General features: G+C 46.3%; 1 long non-coding RNA gene across 1 annotated transcript in view; it reads right to left on the bottom strand.

Annotated features, from left to right (window-relative positions):
* Positions 1-6,644, bottom strand: part of LOC124006513 — a 49,803-nt gene extending 43,159 nt beyond the window's left edge. The window contains exon 1 of the long non-coding RNA XR_006833790.1: positions 6,508-6,644. This is a non-coding gene — a long non-coding RNA (uncharacterized LOC124006513). The remainder of the gene's footprint in view (positions 1-6,507) is intronic.
* Positions 6,645-12,069: the final 5,425 nt, after the last annotated feature.

Below are 12,069 nucleotides of genomic sequence, written 5' to 3'. Positions count from 1 at the left end.
CAGAGCACGGCTTCCTTAGCGGGAGCTTCCTTAGCGGGGGCTTCTTTAGCGGGGCTTTCTTAGCAGAGCACGGCTTCCTTAGCAGGGCTTTCTTTGCAGAGCACGGCTTCCTTAGCAGGGCTTCCTTAGCGGGTGCTTCCTTAGCAGGGCTTTCTTATCAGAGCACGGCTTCCTTAGCAGGGATTTCTTAGCAGAGCACGGCTTCCTTAGCGGGAGCTTCCTTAGCAGGGCTTTCTTAGCAGAGCACGGCTTCCTTAGCAGGGCTTTCTTAGCAGAGCACGGCTTCCTTAGCGGGGGCTTCCTTAGCAGGGCTTTCTTAGCAGAGCACTGCTTCCTTAGCAGGGCTTTCTTAGCAGAGCACGGCTTCCTTAGCAGGTGCTTTCTTAGCAGAGAACGGCTTCCTTAGCAGGGCTTCCTTAGCGGGGGCTTCCTTAGCGGGGCTTTCTTAGCAGAGCACGGCTTCCTTAGCAGGGCTTCCTTAGCGGGGGCTTCCTTAGCGGGGCTTTCTTAGCAGAGCACGGCTTCCTTAGCAGGGCTTTCTTAGCGGGGCTTTCTTAGCAGAGCACGGCTTCCTTAGCAGGGCTTTCTTAGCAGAGCACGGCTTCCTTAGCGGGGGCTTCCTTAGCTAACGTCATAACTACAATGGGGTCTGAATGATGAATAATTATGGAAATAACAGAGTTGGAGTGGATTGATTTGGAATTATAATTCAGGCCTACTGAATGCATCGTTGCAGTGACTACAATACCAAACGTCCCTCCACAAGGGAATGGATGGTCCCCAAACATCTGCTACGTAAAGATCCTCTTCGACATTTACATTGCAACTTATATCCAAGTGAGGGCTTTTTAAAAATGTTTGGCATTTAAAATGTAAAACGATTACATGTTCTTATTTTTGCTTTATAAATTATTTCATAAGACTCAGTTTGTAAATGTATTTATTATTATTATTTATTTAAATCTGCCTTACAGAGAAGGGCCTGTTCAGTTTGGTTGGTGTTCAGAACAAACAAGAGCCGCAACAACATTTCGCGGTCCAAATTGAACCCTATTGCTTTCTGGTGAACTACTTAGGACCAGGGCCCATAGCAACGCTGCAGCTGGACCGAACAAAGTTAGTCTACAGCAGAACAAAACACTCAGGGGGAGGAAAACATTTTTTTTGTCTGGAGCAGAACAAACAGAACAAGCAGAACAAACAGAAACAAGCAGAAACAAACAGAACAGAAACAAGCAGAACAGAAACAAGCAGAACAAACAGAACAAACAGAACAAACAGAACAAACAGAACAAGCAGAACAAACAGAACAAGCAGAACAAACAGAACAAGCAGAACAGAACAAACAGAACAAACAGAACAAGCAGAACAGAAACAAACAGAACAAGCAGAACAGAACAAGCAGAACAAACAGAACAGAACAAACAGAACAGAACAAGCAGAACAGAAACAAACAGAACAAACAGAACAAACAGAACAGAAACAAACAGAACAAGCAGAACAAACAGAACAAGCAGAACAAACAGAACAAACAGAACAAGCAGAACAGAACAAGCAGAACAAGCAGAACAAGCAGAACAAGCAGAACAAACAGAACAAGCAGAACAAACAGAAACAAACAGAACAAACAGAACAAACAGAACAAGCAGAACAAGCAGAACAAACAGAACAAACAGAACAAACAGAACAAACAGAACAAGCAGAACAAGCAGAACAAACAGAACAAACAGAAACAAACAGAACAAGCAGAACAAACAGAACAAACAGAACAAACAGAAACAAGCAGAACAGAAACAAACAGAACAAGCAGAACAAACAGAAACAAACAGAACAAGCAGAACAGAAACAAACAGAACAAACAGAAACAAACAGAACAAGCAGAACAGAAACAAACAGAACAAACAGAACAAACAGAACAAACAGAACAAACAGAACAAGCAGAACAAGCAGAACAAGCAGAACAAGCAGAACAAACAGAACAAACAGAACAAACAGAACAAACAGAACAAGCAGAACAACAACACTACAGCATTTACTACTCTCCACTTTGCAAATGAAATGAACAAAGCAGTTATGTGAATGTGGGATAAAATATGAATTATTCACACAAGAGTACTTTTTTTTTTTTTTAAGGATCTAAAATATGCACATTTCAAGCAATCATCTGTGTTTGGGGTTAGTACATGCTTTATACACAAGAAAAAAAAGCGAAACAAAAGCTCAGTTTGTGTACCAGACAAGTCCTTAGGTGTTACTGGAAAAGCCAACAAATGATCAGATGACTTGCAGTGGACATTCTTCAGCGTGTGGTTCAAAAGAAAGATCCTGAGCTGCCTCCAGTAGTTCGTCTACATCTGATTGTAGCTGGAGAGAGGGGCCGTGGACCAAACGGCTCCCTATTCCCTACATGGTGCACTACTTTTGACCAGAATGGCTCCCTATTCCCTACATAGTGCACTACTTTTGACCAGAACGGCTCCCTATTCCCTACATAGTGCACTACTTTTGACCAGAACGGCTCCCTACTCCCTACATAGTGCACTACTTTTGACCAGAATGGCTCCCTATTCCCTACATAGTGCACTACTTTTGACCAGAATGGCTCCCTATTCCCTACATAGTGCACTACTTTTGACCAGAATGGCTCCCTATTCCCTACATAGTGCACTACTTTTGACCAGAATGGCTCCCTATTCCCTACATAGTGCACTACTTTTGACCAGAACGGCACCCTATTCCCTACATAGTGCACTACTTTTGACCAGAATGGCTCCCTATTCCCTACACAGTGCACTACTTTTGACCAGAAAGGCTCCCTACTCCCTACATAGTGCACTACTTTTGACCAGAACGGCTCCCTACTCCCTACATAGTGCACTACTTTTGACCAGCGCCCTATTCCCTACATAGTGCACTACTTTTGACCAGCGCCCTATTCCCTACATAGTGCACTACTTTTGACCAGCGCCCTATTCCCTACATAGTGCACTACTTTTGACCAGCGCCCTATGGGTCCTCGAGTACCCCCCCCCCCTAACAACATACATTTTTTGTTGAAGCTACAGACAACAACAAAAAGCCACCTGATTCAACTTGTCAAGCCCTTGATGATTAGTTGACAAGTAGAGAGTCAGGTGTGCTTGTTCGGGCCACAACAACAATATGTAATGTTGGACCGGAGTTGGGCTGTTGGGGTTACTGGAGGACCCGAGTTGGGGCGTACTGGAGGGCCCGAGTTGGGGCGTACTGGAGGGCCCGAGTTGGGGCGTACTGGAGGACCCGAGTTGGGGCGTACTGGAGGACTCAAGTTGGGCTGTTGGCGGGGATAGTGGAGGACCTGAGTTGGGCTGTTGGGGGGGATACTGGAGGACCCAAGTTGGGGGGGGGGGGGGGGGGGTACTGGAAGACTCAAGTCTTTAAGGAATACCTAGGATAGGATAAGTAATCCCTCTCACCCCCCCCTTTAAGATTTAGATGCACTATTGTAAAGTGACTGTTCCACTGGATGTCATAAGGTGAATGCACCAATTTGTAAGTCGCTCTGGATAAGAGCGTCTGCTAAATGACTTAAATGTAAATGTAATGTAAATGGGCTGTTGGCGGGGATAGTGGAGGACCCGAGTTGGGGGGGGGTACTGGAAGACTCAAGTTGGGCTGTTGGCGGGGATAGTGGAGGACCCGAGTTGGGGGGGTACTGGAAGACGCAAGTTGGGCTGTTGGCGGGGATAGTGGAGGACCCGAGTTGGGCTGTTGGGGGGGATACTGGAGGACCCAAGTTGGGCTGTTGGGGGGTACATGAAGACCCGAGTTGGGACAACACTGCTGTAGAGAATAGTCTACCATTTGGGACCTCATGGTAAATACCAAGAGAAGAGGCCGTTCCAATAGAGTCATGTGAGCCAGAGAATCTTTCCTTCCTGAAATTATTATTCAGTACAAAGAATTTAAAACTATAAAAAGATGAAGAAAAAAAATCTAATATTTAACTATAAAAAGATGAATGTGTCTTCTCAGTCATGTTTATACTGGTCTACTACCAGGTCATGGGTCTTCTCAGTCAGGTTGACACTGGTCTACTACCAGGTCATGGGTCTTCTCAGTCATGTTGACACTGGTCTACTACCAGGTCATGGGTCTTCTCAGTCAGGTTGACACTGGTCTACTACCAGGTCATGGGTCTTCTCAGTCATGTTGACACTGGTCTACTACCAGGTCATGGGTCTTCTCAGTCATGTTGACACTGGTCTACTACCAGGTCATGGGTCTTCTCAGTCAGGTTGACACTGGTCTACTACCAGGTCATGCGTCTTCTCAGTCAGGTTGACACTGGTCTACTACCAGGTCATGTGTCTTCTCAGTCATGTTTATACTGGTCTACTACCAGGTCATGTGTCTTCTCAGTCAGGTTGACACTGGTCTACTACCAGGTCATGGGTCTTCTCAGTCATGTTTATACTGGTCTACTACCAGGTCATGGGTCTTCTCAGTCAGGTTGACACTGGTCTACTACCAGGTCATGGGTCTTCTCAGTCATGTTTATACTGGTCTACTACCAGGTCATGGGTCTTCTCAGTCAGGTTGACACTGGTCTACTACCAGGTCATGGGTCTTCTCAGTCATGTTTATACTGGTCTACTACCAGGTCATGGGTCTTCTCAGTCAGGTTGACACTGGTCTACTACCAGGTCATGGGTCTTCTCAGTCATGTTGACACTGGTCTACTACCAGGTCATGGGTCTTCTCAGTCAGGTTGACACTGGTCTACTACCAGGTCATGGGTCTTCTCAGTCATGTTGACACTGGTCTACTACCAGGTCATGGGTCTTCTCAGTCATGTTGACACTGGTCTACTACCAGGTCATGCGTCTTCTCAGTCAGGTTGACACTGGTCTACTACCAGGTCATGGGTCTTCTCAGTCATGTTTATACTGGTCTACTACCAGGTCATGTGTCTTCTCAGTCAGGTTGACACTGGTCTACTACCAGGTCATGGTCTTCTCAGTCATGTTTATACTGGTCTACTACCAGGTCATGGGTCTTCTCAGTCAGGTTGACACTGGTCTACTACCAGGTCATGGGTCTTCTCAGTCATGTTTATACTGGTCTACTACCAGGTCATGGGTCTTCTCAGTCATGTTGACACTGGTCTACTACCAGGTCATGCGTCTTCTCAGTCATGTTTATACTGGTCTACTACCAGGTCATGCGTCTTCTCAGTCATGTTTATACTGGTCTACTACCAGGTCATGTGTCTTCTCAGTCATGTTTATACTGGTCTACTACCAGGTCATGGGTCTTCTCAGTCAGGTTGACACTGGTCTACTACCAGGTCATGTGTCTTCTCAGTCATGTTGACACTGGTCTACTACCAGGTCATGTGTCTTCTCAGTCAGGTTGACACTGGTCTACTACCAGGTCATGTGTCTTCTCAGTCAGGTTGACACTGGTCTACCTCTATTGCTTTAATGTATCATTATTCTCATTAATATTGTTGATGTACACATATGATCTCTGTAATTGCAAACAAAGGTTTCTGTACCAAATATTAAGTTCTGCTTTTCTCATGTATCAAATACTTATGTCATGCAATAAAATGCAAATTAATTACTTAAATTATACAATGTGATTTTCTGGATTTTTTTTTTAGATTCCGTCTCTCACAGTTGAAGTGTACCTATGATACAAATTACAGACCTCTACATGCTTTGTAAGTAGGAAAACCTGCAAAATCGGCAGTGTATCAAATACTTGTCCCATCCTCATTCTACCACACCAAGTCATTCTGAGACAATTTCTCTCTCTCTCTCTCTCTCTCGCTCTCATATATATTACACCCACCAGAGTCCTACAGTTTGTTTCCAAACACATTGTCAAATCAATACACATGTTTACAGATCTTATTCTACAGGTTGTGCGTGTTTTATGTCCTGCATGCATTTGGTTTAATCAATAGACTGCCGTCAGGTTTGATTAGAACACCTGTAGCAAGGCAGGCATGTCTGTCTACTGCGGTCTGTCAGTGTCACCGTGAACTCCTCCATTCAGTGATGAAGACATGACACTGTTTACCTCTCAAAATAGCGACGGGGGGGGGGGGGACTGGAGTCGATGAAGTGAATTGTTGCCCAATGTAGCCTACTGATCTATAGGCTATCTATGAATTATGCCATTCATGTGGTGGTGGCAGAGCAATGGGCACATGCATCCATCCATCCATTATGAATACAAAACAAGTGGACATGGCTCATGCAGTAATGTCAGCTTAAAAGCACTGCTATATGAGAAACACCCGGCAGCTTACCTGTGCGTTTAGCCTATCCGTACACAAGATACGACACGAGAAAAGTCTCATGCCTTATTATTGACGCGGTCACCGGAATTCAAACTGGTCTCTAGGAGCCGGGGGGGACTATACCCAAGGCGTCAAACATCAAGCTCATTGATCCTCACATGAGAAGAAAAACTAACAAAAACACTATATTCAAAAATAACATGTAAAAAACGTACCTGTCATTACTCTCAGGTGATTATTGTGGTTGTCGTCCAGTGTGTGCGGTGAATTGGACCCGCTGTGTAGAACATGCCATCGCTAGACTGTGTCTGTTCCGCTAGAAGCTCCGTGTTTCCGCTACCATGTTGTTTTCACGCCGCGAGGTGAGGGCGGGGCGCGCGGCCCTTAGACAGCGGAGACTGCGCGCGAGTGGATGACGAGAGTGACACTAAATTCTTGCTCGAGCCAATCGGAGTCGGGAGTCCGGGACACCTCTACATCTGTGTGTTTGTGCAAACTGTGCATTATCAATAAATACACAGACTACACCTATACAAATCAATCACTGACACACACGATTTTTTTATAGGAATATGTTTTCATTTCATTATTTTAAATGTAATCCAACCAATTATTCAGACAGTCAAGCAACTAATAAACAAATCACTCACAGTGTTGGATAATCTGTTAGTTTTAAATAATGTAAAATTGGGCCTACTGAGTGATGCAGCGGTCTAAAGCGCCACTCCAGACACGGGTTACTTGGCTCATCGCGCTCTAGCGTCTCCTTGTGGCGGACCAGGCACCTGCAGGCTGACTTCGGTAGTCAGTTGGATGGTGTTTCCTCTGACACATTGGTGCAGCTGCCTTCCGGGTTAAGAGAGAGGTTGTTAAGAAGCACAGTTTTGGCGGGTCATGTTTGCAGAGGACGCAGGACCTTCGTCTCTCCCCTGAGCACATTGGGGAGTTGCAACGATATGACAAGATTGAAATTCGGGAGAAAAAGGAGGGGGAAAAAAAGTCACATTATTTTGACCAATCGGTGGATAGAAAATCTTGATTTCTAGAAATATAAATGGAGAAAATAAATGTCCATCACCACAGAGAAGTGACCAAGGTAAAGGTGGTTATAACTTCAGAAGGTAGTAAACTATGTAGAGTTGGTTTCTAATGTTAGAAGACACAATACTAAACGTTGTCTTCACCAGTAATACTCTCAGGCTATAAGGGAGGGGAGGTCATGAGAAGCAGACAACATTGTATTGTGTGGAGTCAAGTGGCCGGCCGGTAGCACTGGACTCACTCGTGTCAACTGAACGGAGCCCGTTGGCCGTGAGGAAAGAAGCAGTCACCCTTAACATGTACGATAACAAACCGGGCGTGAATAATATTTATGTTGTGGTCAGACAATATAAACAGATGTAAAAAATAGATACCATCTGGATAAGACAATGGGCCATCCCTGGATAAGACAACGGGCCATCTCTGGATAAGACAACGGGCCATCTCTGGATAAGACAACGGGCCATCTGGATAAGACAACGGGCCATCTGGATAAGACCACAGGCCATCTCTGGATAAGACAACAGGCCATCTCTGGATAAGACAACAGGCCATCTCTGGATAAGACAACAGGCCATCTGGATAAGACAACAGGCCATCTCTGGATAAGACAACAGGCCATCTGGATAAGACAACAGGCCATCTCTGGATAAGACAACAGGCCATCTGGATAAGACAACAGGCCATCTCTGGATAAGACAACAGGCCATCTGGATAAGACAACGGGCCATCTCTGGATAAGACAACGGGCCATCTGGATAAGACAACAGGCCATCTGGATAAGACAACGGGCCATCTCTGGATAAGACAACAGGCCATCTGGATAAGACAACAGGCCACCTGGATAAGACAACAGGCCACCTGGATAAGACAACGGGCCATCTCTGGATAAGACAACAGGCCACCTGGATAAGACAACGGGCCATCTCTGGATAAGACAACGGGCCATCTCTGGATAAGACAACGGGCCATCTCTGGATAAGACAACGGGCCATCTCTGGATAAGACAACGGGCCATCTCTGGATAAGACAACGGGCCATCTCTGGATAAGACAACGGGCCATCTCTGGATAAGACAACGGGCCATCTCTGGATAAAACAACGGGCCATCTGGATAAGACAACGGGCCATCTCTGGATAAGACAACGGGCCATCTCTGGATAAGACAACAGGCCATCTCTGGATGAGACAACAGGCCATCTGGATAAGACAACGGGCCATCTCTGGATAAGACAACGGGCCATCTGGATAAGACAACGGGCCATCTGGATAAGACAACGGGCCATCTGGATAAGACAACGGGCCATCTCTGGATAAGACAACGGGCCATCTGGATAAGACAATGGGCCATCTGGATAAGACAACGGGCCATCTCTGGATAAGACAACGGGCCATCTCTGGATAAGACAACGGGCCATCTCTGGATAAGACAACAGGCCATCTCTGGATAAGACAACGGGCCATCTGGATAAGACAACGGGCCATCTCTGGATAAGACAACAGGCCATCTGAATAAGACAACAGGCCATCTGGATAAGACAACGGGCCATCTATGGATAAGACAACGGGCCATCTATGGATAAGACAACGGGCCATCTGGATAAGACAACGGGCCATCTCTGGATAAGACAACAGGCCATCTCTGGATGAGACAACGGGCCATCTGGATAAGACAACGGGCCATCTCTGGATAAGACAACGGGCCATCTCTGGATAAGACAACGGGCCATCTTGATAAGATAACGGGCCATCTGGATAAGACAACGGGCCATCTCTGGATAAGACAACGGGCCATCTCTGGATAAGACAACAGGCCATCTCTGGATAAGACAACGGGCCATCTGGATAAGACAACGGGCCATCTCTGGATAAGACAACAGGCCATCTGGATAAGACAACAGGCCATCTGGATAAGACAACGGGCCATCTCTGGATAAGACAACAGGCCATCTGGATAAGACAACAGGCCACCTGGATAAGACAACAGGCCACCTGGATAAGACAATGGGCCATCTCTGGATAAGACAACGGGCCATCTCTGGATAAGACAACGGGCCATCTCTGGATAAGACAACGGGCCATCTCTGGATAAGACAACGGGCCATCTCTGGATAAGACAACGGGCCATCTCTGGATAAGACAACGGGCCATCTCTGGATAAGACAACGGGCCATCTCTGGATAAGACAACGGGCCATCTCTGGATAAGACAACGGGCCATCTCTGGATAAGACAACGGGCCATCTCTGGATAAGACAACGGGCCATCTCTGGATAAGACAACGGGCCATCTATGGATAAGACAACGGGACATCTGGATAAGACAACGGGCCATCTCTGGATAAGACAACAGGCCATCTCTGGATGAGACAACAGGCCATCTGGATAAGACAACGGGCCATCTCTGGATAAGACAACGGGCCATCTCTGGATAAGACAACGGGCCATCTGGATAAGACAACGGGCTATCTGGATAAGACAACGGGCCATCTCTGGATAAGACAACGGGCCATCTCTGGATAAGACAACAGGCCATCTCTGGATAAGACAACAGGCCATCTCTGGATAAGACAACAGGCCATCTGGATAAGACAACAGGTTTAGTCCCAAATGGCATCCTATTCTATTCCCTACGTAGTACACTCCTTCAGAGCTCTATGTAGTACACTACTTCAGAGCCCTATGTAGTACACTACTTCAGAGCCCTATGCAGTACACTATTTCAGACCAGAGACCTATGTAGTACACTATATACACACACACACACCACACACACACACACACACACACACACACACACACACACACACACACACACACACACACACACACACACACACACACACACACACACACATTATATACACATATATACATACATACGTACATAAATATAAATAATTGTCATCACCCTCCCCCCACACTTCTAAAACAAAAGTTGTGCCCATGGGACCTGAAGTGGTCTCACCACCACCACGGAGAAGATGGCTCAGCAACAGTCTCTATAATCTCAGGTAGCTGAAGACATTTGTCATGGGCCCCACAGTCTGTTCACTCTGCTACCATCTAGTGGACAGAGGCAGTACAGGCGCATTAAAGCTGGGAACGAGAGACTGACAAACAGTACTCTGCCTTGCACCTTGAAACTAATGCCCCATGTATATAGTCATGAAAGCTGGTCACCTCCTGTTGTTTCTATACTGCTGTTTACTCACTGTGTATGTGTAACAGTATAACTTTAAACCGTCCCCTCGCCCATACCCGGGCGCGAACCAGGGACCTTCACACATCAACAACAGTCACCCCACGAAGCATCGTTACCCATCGCTCCACAAAAGCCGCGGCCCTTGCAGAGCAAAGGGAACTACTACTTCAAGGTCTCGGAGCAAGTGACGTCACCGATTGAAACGCTATTTAGTGCGCACCACCGCTAACTAACAACCTCACAGAACGGGACCACCGAGTGCTGAATTGCGTAGCGCGTAAAAATCATCTGTTCAGAACTGCCTCTGGAAGCAACATCAGCACCAGAACTGTTTCGTCGGGAACTTCATGAAGTGGGTTTCCATGGTCGAGCAGCCGCACACAAGACGAAGATCACCACGCGCAACGCCAGGCATTGGTTGGAGTGGTGTAAAGCTCGCCGCCATTGGACTGGAGCAGTGGAAACGCGTTCTCTGGAATGATGATTCACGCTTTACCATCTAGCAGTTCGATGTACGAATCTGGGTTTGGCGGATACCAGGAGAACGCTACCTGCCCATAATGCATAGCGCAAACTGTGAAGTTTGGTGGAGGAGGAATAATGGTCTGGGGCTGTTTTTCATGGTTCATGCTAGACCTTTAGTTCCAGTGAAGGGAAATCTTAACGCTACAGCATACAATGACATCCTAGATGATTCTGTGCTTCCAACTTTGTGGCAACAGTTTGGGGAAGGCCCTTTCCTGTTTCAGCTTGACAATGCCCCCGTGCACAAAGCGAGGTCTGTACAGACATGGTTTGTTGAGATCAGTGTGGAAGAACTTGACTGGCCTGCAGAGCCCTGACCTCAACCCCACCAAACACATTTGGGATGAATTGGAACGCCAACCGCCAGCCAGGCCTAATCTCCCAACATCAGTGCCCAACCTCACTAATGCTCCTGTGGCTGAATGGAAGCAAGTCCCCACGGCAATGTTCCAACATCTTGTGGAAAGCCTTCCCAGAAGAGTGGAGGCTGTTATAGCAGCAATGTTCCAACATCTAGTGGAAAGCCTTCCCAGAAGAGTGGAGGCTGTTATAGCAGCAAAGGAGAAGACCAACTCCATATTAATGCCCATGATTTTGGAATGAGACGTTGGACGAGCAGGTGTCCACATACTTTTGGCTATCTGTCTACTCTGGATTGTTAAATTGGACTCGTTCTGTCATTTCTTGATTAGATTTTGTTATTATTTGTGTATTTATGGGTTGTATCTGCGAGACATTTTACTACACTGATGAAGCATTTTGCTGCACCTGCTATGACACCTGCAAAATGATGTTTGTGTGTATATATATATACCAGCCATTTTTTAATGTATAAACCGACCTCAACCACTCCAGGACCCCTGGACATTGAATAATGTCCGGATACTGACCTGTATATACACGTACATTCTCCTACGTACATCGTAGTTCTTGTGGTTTCGATTCAGTCATTTGTATTCTATCATTATCTATATTCATGTCACTGCATTGTTGGGAAAGACCTCTGAA

The sequence above is a fragment of the Oncorhynchus gorbuscha genome, linkage group LG19, assembly GCF_021184085.1.
Source record: "Oncorhynchus gorbuscha isolate QuinsamMale2020 ecotype Even-year linkage group LG19, OgorEven_v1.0, whole genome shotgun sequence".
Classification (NCBI taxonomy): Eukaryota; Metazoa; Chordata; class Actinopteri; order Salmoniformes; family Salmonidae; genus Oncorhynchus; species Oncorhynchus gorbuscha.
The sequence above is the reverse complement of the archived record's forward strand: the minus strand, read 5'-3'. Positions and strand labels throughout refer to the sequence as shown.